The sequence below is a fragment of the Ursus arctos genome, unplaced genomic scaffold, assembly GCF_023065955.2.
Source record: "Ursus arctos isolate Adak ecotype North America unplaced genomic scaffold, UrsArc2.0 scaffold_3, whole genome shotgun sequence".
Taxonomy (NCBI): Eukaryota; Metazoa; Chordata; class Mammalia; order Carnivora; family Ursidae; genus Ursus; species Ursus arctos.
In genome coordinates this window covers 7674891-7685438 of record NW_026622985.1, presented here as the reverse complement: position 1 = coordinate 7685438, position 10548 = coordinate 7674891, and positions in this window count along the sequence as shown.

Genomic DNA, 10548 nt, shown 5'->3' with positions numbered 1-10548 from the left:
GTCAGGTCTGCTGGAGAGGCAGGTTCTGATCACGCTCGGGGTCACACTCCGGGAGAGGGGGTCCAGCGTCTCGCTCCCGGTCATACCCCGGGAGAAGGGGTCCCGGGTCTCACTCCGGGTCACGCCCCCGGGGGAGGTGGGTTCGGGGTTACCGCTCCGGGGGAGGTGGGGATCGAGGGTCACGCCCCCGGGGGAGGCGGGGCTTGGGGGGGTCAGGTCTTGGGGAAAGCAGGTCCCGGATCACACTCCGGGTCACGTCCCCGGGGGAGGGGTGTCCCGGGTCTCACTCCGGGTCACACCCCCTTGAAGGCGGGGATCCAGGGTCACACCCGGGGGAAGGCGAGGTCCGGGGTCACGTTCTCGGGTGAGGTCGGGTTTCGGGTCACGTCCCGAGGGGTCGAAGGCCAGGGCCATGACCGCGGGGGAGGGGACGTACCAGGGTCACGTTCCCGTCACCTCTGGGGAGAAGTGGGATCTCTGGTCGTGCCCCAGGGTGACCGGCCTCTACTCCTAGTGACTCCGCAGTCCTCAACCCCCCAAGAATGAGAAGTGTTTCAGAGGATTCACATTTTGAAAGAACTTTGTGACACCTCTTTCCAATTGTTATAAAACATTAAAAATAAAATCAATAGTTTATTTATAAAGGAGTAAATAAAATTATCACATAAATATATACCTCTCCGACCTAGGGCAGCTTTAGAACGAACCACCTCCTGGCTCTGAGGACAGCACCATGGTGAATTACGGTTTTACATTTAAATGTTTAAATTGTGATCGTTAACCCTTAAAAATAAAAGTCAGCTTTTTTACCAACAAAAAAAAATGGGTTTATTCACTGGAATAGCAGAAAGGAGAGGAATGATATTTTATGGAGAAGAAGGGGGAAATTGGGAGGAGTTGTGTGGAATGACTGTCTATCAGAGAAAAGCAGGATTTCAGGGTGATGCGGTTTCTCCATGCAGAGTTGCAAGGTGTAGTGGATTTCCTGTAGAGGGCAACCTACATTCCCCGTTGGGGCCTGAAGTTGGTGGTTCTCTCCTGTGAAGGGCTCTCCTGGGTCTGTCTTTGACAGTTCTCCCTCTAATTGAGGATAGGGGCACCTCTGCACTTTCTAGCTCCTGGCTGCACTCCACTTTAGTGAGGCTTCCCCTTTATTTTCATATCCTGAAGTCCATAAGTGATAATTCTGCAAGTTTGTCTCAAGATGAATTTCACCAGATCCGCGTTAAAATTCTTGCAGCGTAGATAATATAAACAATGTCGGAGAATTTTAAAAAACAAAATAGGAAACAGCATGAACTGAATCCAAGTTGGTTTTTCAAAGACAAGATTATCCATGTTAAGAATGTGTTATTTTGGGGTGCCTGGGTGGCCCAGTTGGTGGGGCATGTGGCCCTTGATCCGGGGTGGTCGGTTTAAGCCCCACATTGGGCATGGAGCCTACTTTTAAAAAATTGTAAAAAAAAAAAAAAAGAAAGTGCCATTTTTAATGTGCTTTGCAAACGAAAACCTACAAATTTGTTTTCACCTTGATGTAGAATCAAGATGTGAAAAACAAAACAAAGTATTTGAAACATGTAAAATACAAAAATTACAATTTTGCCTATTTTAAGATTATAACGAGAAGCTCAAATCCAGTCTACACTGTAATACAGAAGTGTTTACCAAACCAAATGTGATATAATGTCACTTTCAATTTTTTTTGTGAGCAAAATATGCTTTTTTATTATGGCATAAATTAATTTTAAAATAAGTAAGTTATTACATGAGGTGGTTGCTGTAGAGATCACATAAATATGAAGAATGCATCTAAATAAGCTTTGTAAACAATGTTTCATAAAATATTGATCTTCATTTCTATTTTTTAAAGGTTTTATTTTTAAGCAATCTCTACATCAACATGAGGCTCGAACTCACGACCCCAAGATTAAGAGTCACTGACTCTGACTAAGCCAGCCAGGCGCCCTGATCTTTACTTGAAATGAGTTAATTTTAAGCCCTAAAAATTAAAACAATTTTTTAAACTTGCTAAGAAGACTTCCATGATAATGCATTCTGCATAGACAAAGGCCCAAATAATATAGGAAATTTTGACCCAACAGTTATAAACTTAAGCTGTAATGATCTTTTCCTGAAAGAGAAAAGGGATCTTACGTATGAACTCTTTCAGTGTCCTTAAACTAAATAGGTTTAGCAAACTAATAATTTCAGTTCTGATAATTAAATATATTGATATTACTTCCCTACATTTTTTCCCAAATGATTGTGAAGTAAGGAATGAGTCACCAGAAATCTCTAGAAACCTGAGTGCTACTGAGTTTTCTAACGCAGGGTACATTCATGTTGCTGTCAGTCTGGCTGGTACACAGCCTTCCGATGTAAAAACAGCCACATCTCAGGGGTTGGGAAATCAGACACAGGATGATGTAGGGAACAGTATTGATATTGTTCATTATGTTTGTGTCCTGTGTGAGGAAATGTCCTAATTTTGTCCTCAATGGAAATACAACCAGAGTAGCAGATAAAAGCGTTTACTGGCTGTTGCCCAAAGCTCTGCGTGCCCAGTGTGGGTTGGGTGCTTGTTCATTTTCCCCAGTCCCTGGGGGGAGGACTGTTTGCGGTCCCGGTGTTACCAGTTAGTGTCGGAAATCTTACCCCAGGGGAAGGAGACGGGCACGGCTCAGAGCTTCTGCATCAGATTTGACAGGCAATATTTAGCTTTTTTTTTCTTTTACGTGGAAACACATAAAATGAAGGAAAGCATACTGTAGAGGTGTCGTGAGGGCATGTCTTTGGAGAATGGTACCGTTTTCAGGGATGGTTTTGCTTAAATGGCTTTTCAAATACTTCTCATCTTTTAGATGCTGCAGGAAAAATACTTCCATAAATTTCAAAAACATTTTTAGAATTACTGTTTATGGAGCCCATGACAACTGTCAGGCACAGGCTCAGGGTTAGGGTTCTTTTTTTTTTTTTTAAGATTTTATTTTATTTACTTATTTGACACAGAGAGAGAGAGCAAGCACAAGCAGGGGGAGCAACAGTGGGAGAGGAAGAGGCAGACTCCCCGCTGAGCAGGGAGCCTGATGCAGGGCTGGATCCCAGGACCCTGAGATCATGACCTGAACCGAAGGCAGACACTTCACTGACTGAACCCCCCAGGCACCCCAGAATTGGGGTTCTGAGGAAGGGGACACCCACCACCCAGGATGGGGGAGACTGGCATTTGTCGGCTGTCTCCTGTCTTTCACACCCAGGGTACTGTTGCAATATGATCCATGCGGGGTGAATTCGAGAGCTATCACTTATGTATCACCTTGATGACAAACCCCACAAGGCAGTTGCTATTAGCCCCAGTTGAAAGATGGAGGCTACGGAGAATTAGCGATGCGGGCCATAGCATCAGGTAGGTTGGTTGGCTTCCTGGCCAGTTTCCTGGGCTACTTGCTGCAAGTTGTGGGTCCGAGTTCTGACTCTGTGTGTATCCAGCCTCTCACGACGTTGCCAGCACTAACAGAGGCAGCTCTGCCACCTTGGAGGCTTCTTGCAGGAACCGGGACCGGGATCCCGAGAAACTCTAACAGTCAGGAAGAGGGCAGTGTCAGGCACCTACGGATGTATAAGAAACTACCCCCCCCCCCAAACTGGTGGCTTCGGCAACAAGGGTCTGTGGTGTCTTCACGAGTCTGTCCTCTTCCGCTTGCACCTGGGCGTCCCTGTGAGCTGCATTCAGCTGGGGGCTGGCCTTGTGGGGGCTCCCCCACACACTGGACAGTTGTGCTGGGTGCTGCCCGAGGCGCCGCCTTCTGCTCTCTGCATCCCCCCATCCTCCTGGCAGGGTGATTCTGGACCGTGGTCCAAGGAGACAGTGGAAGCAGTAGGATCTCCAAAATGCCTACAACATCACTTCTGTCTGCTTCCATCGGTCAGTGCAAGTCACAGGCCAGCCTACATACAAGGAGGCACAGGAACAGAGGGCATCTCTGGATGGGAGGAGCGGCCAAGTGGAACAGCCACAGGGCATGCATATGATGCAGAGGGAGGACTCTGTGCCCCTAGAACAGCCTCCAGCCAGGTTATGGCCAAGCACGAGGCTTCAGAGAGAGGGGGGCTTACATCCCGTTTCCTGTCCTCGTGTTCCAAGATCTCCAAGTAACTTCATAAGAGCTCCCTTCACTTGTACTGGGCTTGTCATAGGGCATTTCTCTTGCAACCCAACTGCTTGCCCTAGAACGCTGCCCCAGGTCACAGCGCTTGCTAGCTTTGAAACTGATCATGACCCTGCACCTGCCGTTGTCAAGCCTGCCCTCCAGATTCATGCCACCCCAAAGAGTCATGCTCACCGGCTGCAATAGAATTCTATCCTCCATTTCCCAACCTGGGCAGGGCCTCGGGGGCACCGAGGGGTGCCATGGATGCCAACGTCATTCCCACCAAGTGCTGGTGCATGCTGGGGCTAACTGCCAGCTCACCTGCTTTACGATGCTCTTGCAAACCGCCCTCCACGCTAGTGGCTTGGAAGTGATTGTATCGTTCACTCCCTGAAAGCAGTGGCCACTTGGGGACCCCCCAGCCTAGGGAACCCACTTAGCCCTTCCTCCAGGGCTTCAATTCCCCTGTCACCCCCTCCATCCCGTCACCTCCCTCCATCACGCTGTCCCCACCACACGACCCTAATCCCCACCCAGGCAATTGCTGCAACTCCCTGTCTGGCCTCCGTGTGTCCACTCTTGGGCCTCTGCTCCGTTCTCCAGCAGCAGCCAGATGGACATGTCTAAACTCACATGTGATCCCCAGGGACCGCAAAAGCATCACTCCTCGGGTACAGCCTAAAATCTTTACTCTCTTGTCCAGCCTCATCTCATGTCACTTTTGCAAAGCTCTTCAACTTCCTTTCATGCCTCGAAACACCATACACGTGTGTCTCTTTATAGCGACACAGCTAACTACCCCACATGCTGTCCCCCCTGCCCCAAGTCCCCGCGGGGCGGCTCCCACATGGCTTCCTGGTTTCGCCAAAGAGCCCCCTTCTCCACAGAAGCTCCATGTCTCAGGTGGGTTACCTGTTGGCTGATGGGAAGCACGCACCTACAGGGCACTGTCCCCTGGAGCAGATCAGAGCATCCCATGGCCCTGAGGCTCGCTGAACAGACCCTGCACTCAAGGGAGGCCCAGAAAGGACTGAGGTCCTGAATCACGTGCTGTCCTCTCCTGTGACAAAATGAAAGGCACCCTGCCACCGCGCCATGCCTGTGTCCCCACGCTCAGGAATGCACAGGCCAGCGCCCTGGCATCGACCTTCTCTACTTCAGTCTTCTGGGTGCCCCGGCTTTCAGAAGGGCCGGGGACTTCCCTCCTGTGCCCGGGACAGTGCAGAGACCAGTCAGCCTGGGGACCCCCGACCCGGGTCTCTCACTTACTAGAAGCGACCCCACTTCGTATTTCTGCATTTCCTTCTTGTTCCAATTTCCTTCCTTCCATTTCTGTTTCTCATTCTCCTTTACATGACACGTTTCACCCTTTACTGATTTAGTATCTACATTTCCCCCTTGACCACGGGGAAGTAAGACAGTACACATGTCCAGGCTCCCAGCCCACAGCCCAGAAGACCCTTGTCACTTCCTAAGAGACAAGAGCACCAGCAGCATCTTACATCCTAATGCTTGGTCTTGGGCCCCAGGCCTGACACAGAGCTCCTCAGCCCCTTGGAATCTCCTGGGTGAGAGGAGCGCCTTTGATTTAATGAGGTGAGACTTGGTCCCCCCCCCCCCCCCCGGATGGGGGCTGCTCGCTGTAGAAAGCCCAAGCCCTGATCTGAAGCCTGAAACTTTCCGTCCCACGCCCTGTTCTCCAGACGGCGGAGAGGGGCTGGATGTGGAGTTAGTGACTGATCATGCCTGCGTGACGAAGCGTCCTTAAAAATCCCAGCAGTACGGGGTGCAGAGGGCTTCTGCGTCGGTGGACATGTCCGTGTGCTGGGAGGGTGGCGCACCCCAACACCACAGGGACAGACACGTGTGTGCCTGGGACCCTGCCAGACCTCACCCTATGTATCTCCTTGGCTCTTCATCTGTGTTCTTTATTATATAATAAACTGGTAAGCATACGTTATTCCCCCCAGTTCTGCCTTCTGGCAAATAACTGAATCCAGGGGAGGCAGGTGGTCACGGGAACCTCTGATTGGTAGCCCAGCTGGACAGAAATTGTGGGTAACCTGACGACCTGCTACTTGGCATCTGAGGGGAGGGCCGTCTCGTGGGACTGAGCCCTTTACTTGTGGCATCTGCGCGGACACTCTGCTTCGTGTCAGAATGGAGTTGAATCGCAGGTGCCCCACTGGTGTCATAGAATTGCTCGGCGTTGGGGGAAACATAGCCCACGGCTGGTGTGACAAGTGCTGTGGGTGTGGTCGTCATGTGAGAGTAAAGGAGAAACACACAGAAATGAGTTTTTCCCTTACAACCATCATGGGGAGGGGGGCGCCTGGGTGGCTCAGACTGTGAAGCGTCCAACTCTTGATTTCGGCTCAGGTCATGATCTCAGGGTCGTGAGATCGAGCCCAGGGTCAGGCTCCGTGCTGAGTGTGGAGTCTGTTTGGGATTCTCTCTCTCCCTCTGCCTCTGCCCCTCTCCTGCTCATGCTCTCTCTGATTCTGAAAGAAAGAAAGACAAATACAACCGTCATGTAGCAAAGCAAGAGGCTATGTCATACAAAAAGATTTGATGTCTGGGGGCGCCTGGGTGGCACAGTGGTTAAGCGTCTGCCTTTGGCTCAGAGCGTGATCTCTGGGATCGAGCCCCACATCAGGCTCCTCCGCTAGGAGCCTGCTTCTTCCTCTCCCACTCCCCCTGCTTGTGTTCCCTCTCACGCCGGCTGTCTCTATCTCTGTCGAATAAATAAATAAAACCTTTAAAAAAAAAAAAGATTTGATGTCTGAATAGGTAATATGTTCCTGTGGCTCGAAAACAAAATATTATACAGTGGAACATTTTGCTCCCACCTATCTGGGAATCTTCCTGGTAAATTCTGCGGATGAATGCCTTTATACACACACATATATATGTGTATATTTCTTTGTACATGACAACTTGTTGAGGCAGAGGCCATGTGCATCTCTAATGTCGACAGATGTTGCTAAGTTCCGTCCAGAGTGGTTGTGCTGGTTTGCATTTTCACCAGCAACGTGTGGGAGCCTGTTTTTCTAAGCCTTTCCCATAAAATATTATCAAACTTTTGAATTTGTCTATTTCGCTGGTGAGACATGGTACCCCTGCCGGGTCACTGTTGCCATTTCTCTTCAAACAAACAAGTTCGGATATGTTTTCATGTGTTTCTGTGAGACCTTGGTTCACACTTTTGGGCCGTTTTCCTGTGGTTCTTGATATTATTATTGCCTCGTTGAGACTCGTGACGTATCGGAAAGTTAGGCTCTGTGATGTCAGCGGCAAATCATTTTTCCTATTTTAAGCTTTTGTCGGCCATGCAGAGGAGGTCTTTTTGTTCTCATGTAGCGGGATTTGCGTCTTCTCTTGGGGCTTCTGAAGCTTGAATCATATTTAGGAAGTCTTCCTCTACCCAGTGCCAAACAGGAATTACCCTAAGTTTTCTTGTTACATCTTTATGGTTTAATTACACCTGTAAATCTTTTATCACGTTGGGAGTTCATCGTGTCGTGAAGTGAGGAATGTGAATGCAACTCTATTTTCCTAACGAGCAGATAATTGCCCCAAGCCAGTCGTGTCTTCCCATCCCCTTTTGAGATGGCACACCATAGTGTGTACAGTCTGTTCTCACACAGATGTGCATATCAGAAAGACTGTTTTGTACATTCCATTGGTCTGTCAATGTCCTAAGACCCCGCAGTTAATTACTGTTTATACCTCTATCCTTGCTGATTCTGGAATACCAGTCCCAGTCTACGGGGTTTTCTTCTTCCACACAAAAAATTCTCCAACACCAACTCGGTGTCCTATGACGCAACTCAAGTCTGACACTATCTCCCTGGAGATGGCATCAGGCGCTACAGGCTAAGGGCTCCGTCCCACAAGACTGCCCCTCCCCCACTTCTCAAGTCCAGGTTGTCACCTGTGCTCCTGGCCTGCTGGCTACAAATTGGAATTCCCATGATCCCCTCCTTGGGTTCAGGGAACTTGCCGGAGTGGCCCAGAGAACTAAGAAACGGTTTACTTACTGGATCACCAGTCTGTTATGAAAGGGTAGGGGCACCTGGGTGGCTCAGTCGGTTAAGCATCCAACCCTTGATTTTAGCTCAGGTCATGACCTCAGGGTCCTGAGATTGAGCCCCGTCTTGGGCTCCACTGTTCAGTTTAAGATTCGCTCTCTCCCTCTGCCCCTCCCCTGCGAATGCTCCCGTGCTCTCTCTTAAATAAATAAATCTTTTAAAAAAATGATAAATGAAAAGGTATAACTCAGAAACAGCCAGAAGAGAGAGATACACAGGGTGAGGTCTGGGGAAAGGGCGTGAACCTTCCAGGCCTCCCCAGGGCACCACTAACCCCCAAATCTCTGCATTTACCAACCTTGCAGCTCTTTGAACCCCATCCTTTGGGTTTTTACACAAGCTTCATTATGTAAATATGACTGATGTAATCATTGGCCGTAGGTGAATGAACTCAATCCCCAGCCCCTTTCCCTGGAAGGTCAGGGGTGGGGGCTGAAAGTTCCAAACCTCAAATCTTCGGAACCTGGGATCCTTGTTGGTTCCTGGCAACCAGGGTGCTTTTGGTCCTTTGGAGCTTTCCCAAGGTCATCTCATTAGCATAACAAGACACACCCTTCTGCTCCTGTAACTTAGTGAATTGTAAGGGTCATAGGAGCCATAAAGGGGACAAAAAAGCCAAATATATCTTTCGTATTATAAATCACAATGTCATAGAGCTATTTCTCTCTGTTTATTCTCTTCCTTTCAAAGGCTTCCTGGCTTCCTACCAAGTTTCTATTTTCATACGCACTTTAGAATCAGTTGGTTCAAAACACAACTCATTTGGTTTCTTAGGTATATATGTGTTTTAATCTTTTTAAAACTTTCTGAAATTGAGGGGCACCTGGGTGGCTCAGTCGGTGAAGCGTCTGCCTTCGGCTCGGGTCATGATCCTGGGGTCCTGGGATCGAGTCCCTCATGGTCGGGCTCCCTGCTGAACAGGGAGCCTGCTTCTCCCTCTCCCTCTGCCTGCTGCTCCTCCTGCTTATGTGTGCTCTCTCTCAAATAAATTAATTAATAAAATCTTTAAAAAAAACTTTCTGAAATTGAAAATATCAAATACAGTCACTAAATGTTGGCAGAATAGTATAAGCGAACCCTTGTAGACCAGCATCCAACTTCAACGACCATGTCACAGCCAATCTTTTTCCAATCCCTGGATGCATGTCCTCCTCGTATATATTTTTGAAACATAGCCCCAATACATCATTTCATCTGTAAATACATAAATCTAAATATAAAATATTCAAACATATTTTATAAATAGATAAATCTATATAAATCTAAGTGATAAGGATTCACATAGGCACCGAAATATTATTTTTAACAATAATTCCAAATAATAGCCCATAATCATTTCACCAATACCATCAATTTTTTCTGGCTTTTAATTGAGATCAAACTGACTGTGTAGTTTGCCTTAGGGAGAAGTGTCATCTTGATAGTGGAGTTCTCATATCCGCAGAGCAAGTATGTCTTTCCATTTACTGGAGCTTTGATTTAGTGATGGACATTTTTTAGGAAGTTCCTTATGGTGGGTTCCCTTCATCCACAGTTCTAGGTCAACTGTGGTCCCGAAGCAGGTGACCCCCCTTCTGATGTACCATCAGGAGGTCAGTACAGTCTAACGCTAGGTCACAAGCCTGTGTCCCTCACCACCTTCATCCCCTCAATCATCCCATGGAGGATGGGTACAAGACAGATGATAAGAGAGAGACCACATTCACATAGCTTTTATCACCATATATTGTTTTACTTGTTCTATTTTTATTATTAGTTCTGTTAATCTCTTATTGTCCTAATTTATAAATACGACTTTATCATACGTGTCTGCATATAGGGGAAAACAGTATATACAGGGTTCAGTACTATCTATGGATTCAGGCACACACCTATCCCCCAAGGAAAAGGGGGACTACTGTATAGGTAGCTTAATTCTTTTATTTATTTTATTTTATTTAAAGATTTAGTTATTTATTTGAGGGGGAAGGGGCAGAGGGAGAGAGGGAGAATCTCAAGCAGATTCCACACTGAACGTGGAGCCTGAGATCACGACCTGAGCTGAAATCAAGAGTCAGATGCTTAACCGACTGAGCCACCCGGACACCCCTTATTTTTTTTTTAATTGTTGTAGTTTTTGTAAATTGTATCCCTCACTGGTTGTTGTTTGTATTTATGAATGAAGTCGATTTCTACACGGTAATTTTGTATCCATTTACTGCCTGCCATTTCTCCTTGTTTATAATGCATCCCTTTATGACTTTACTGCAGTTCGAGGAATTCACCAAGCTATCTGCAGGTAGTCATGGCCAGACTTCCTCTCATTC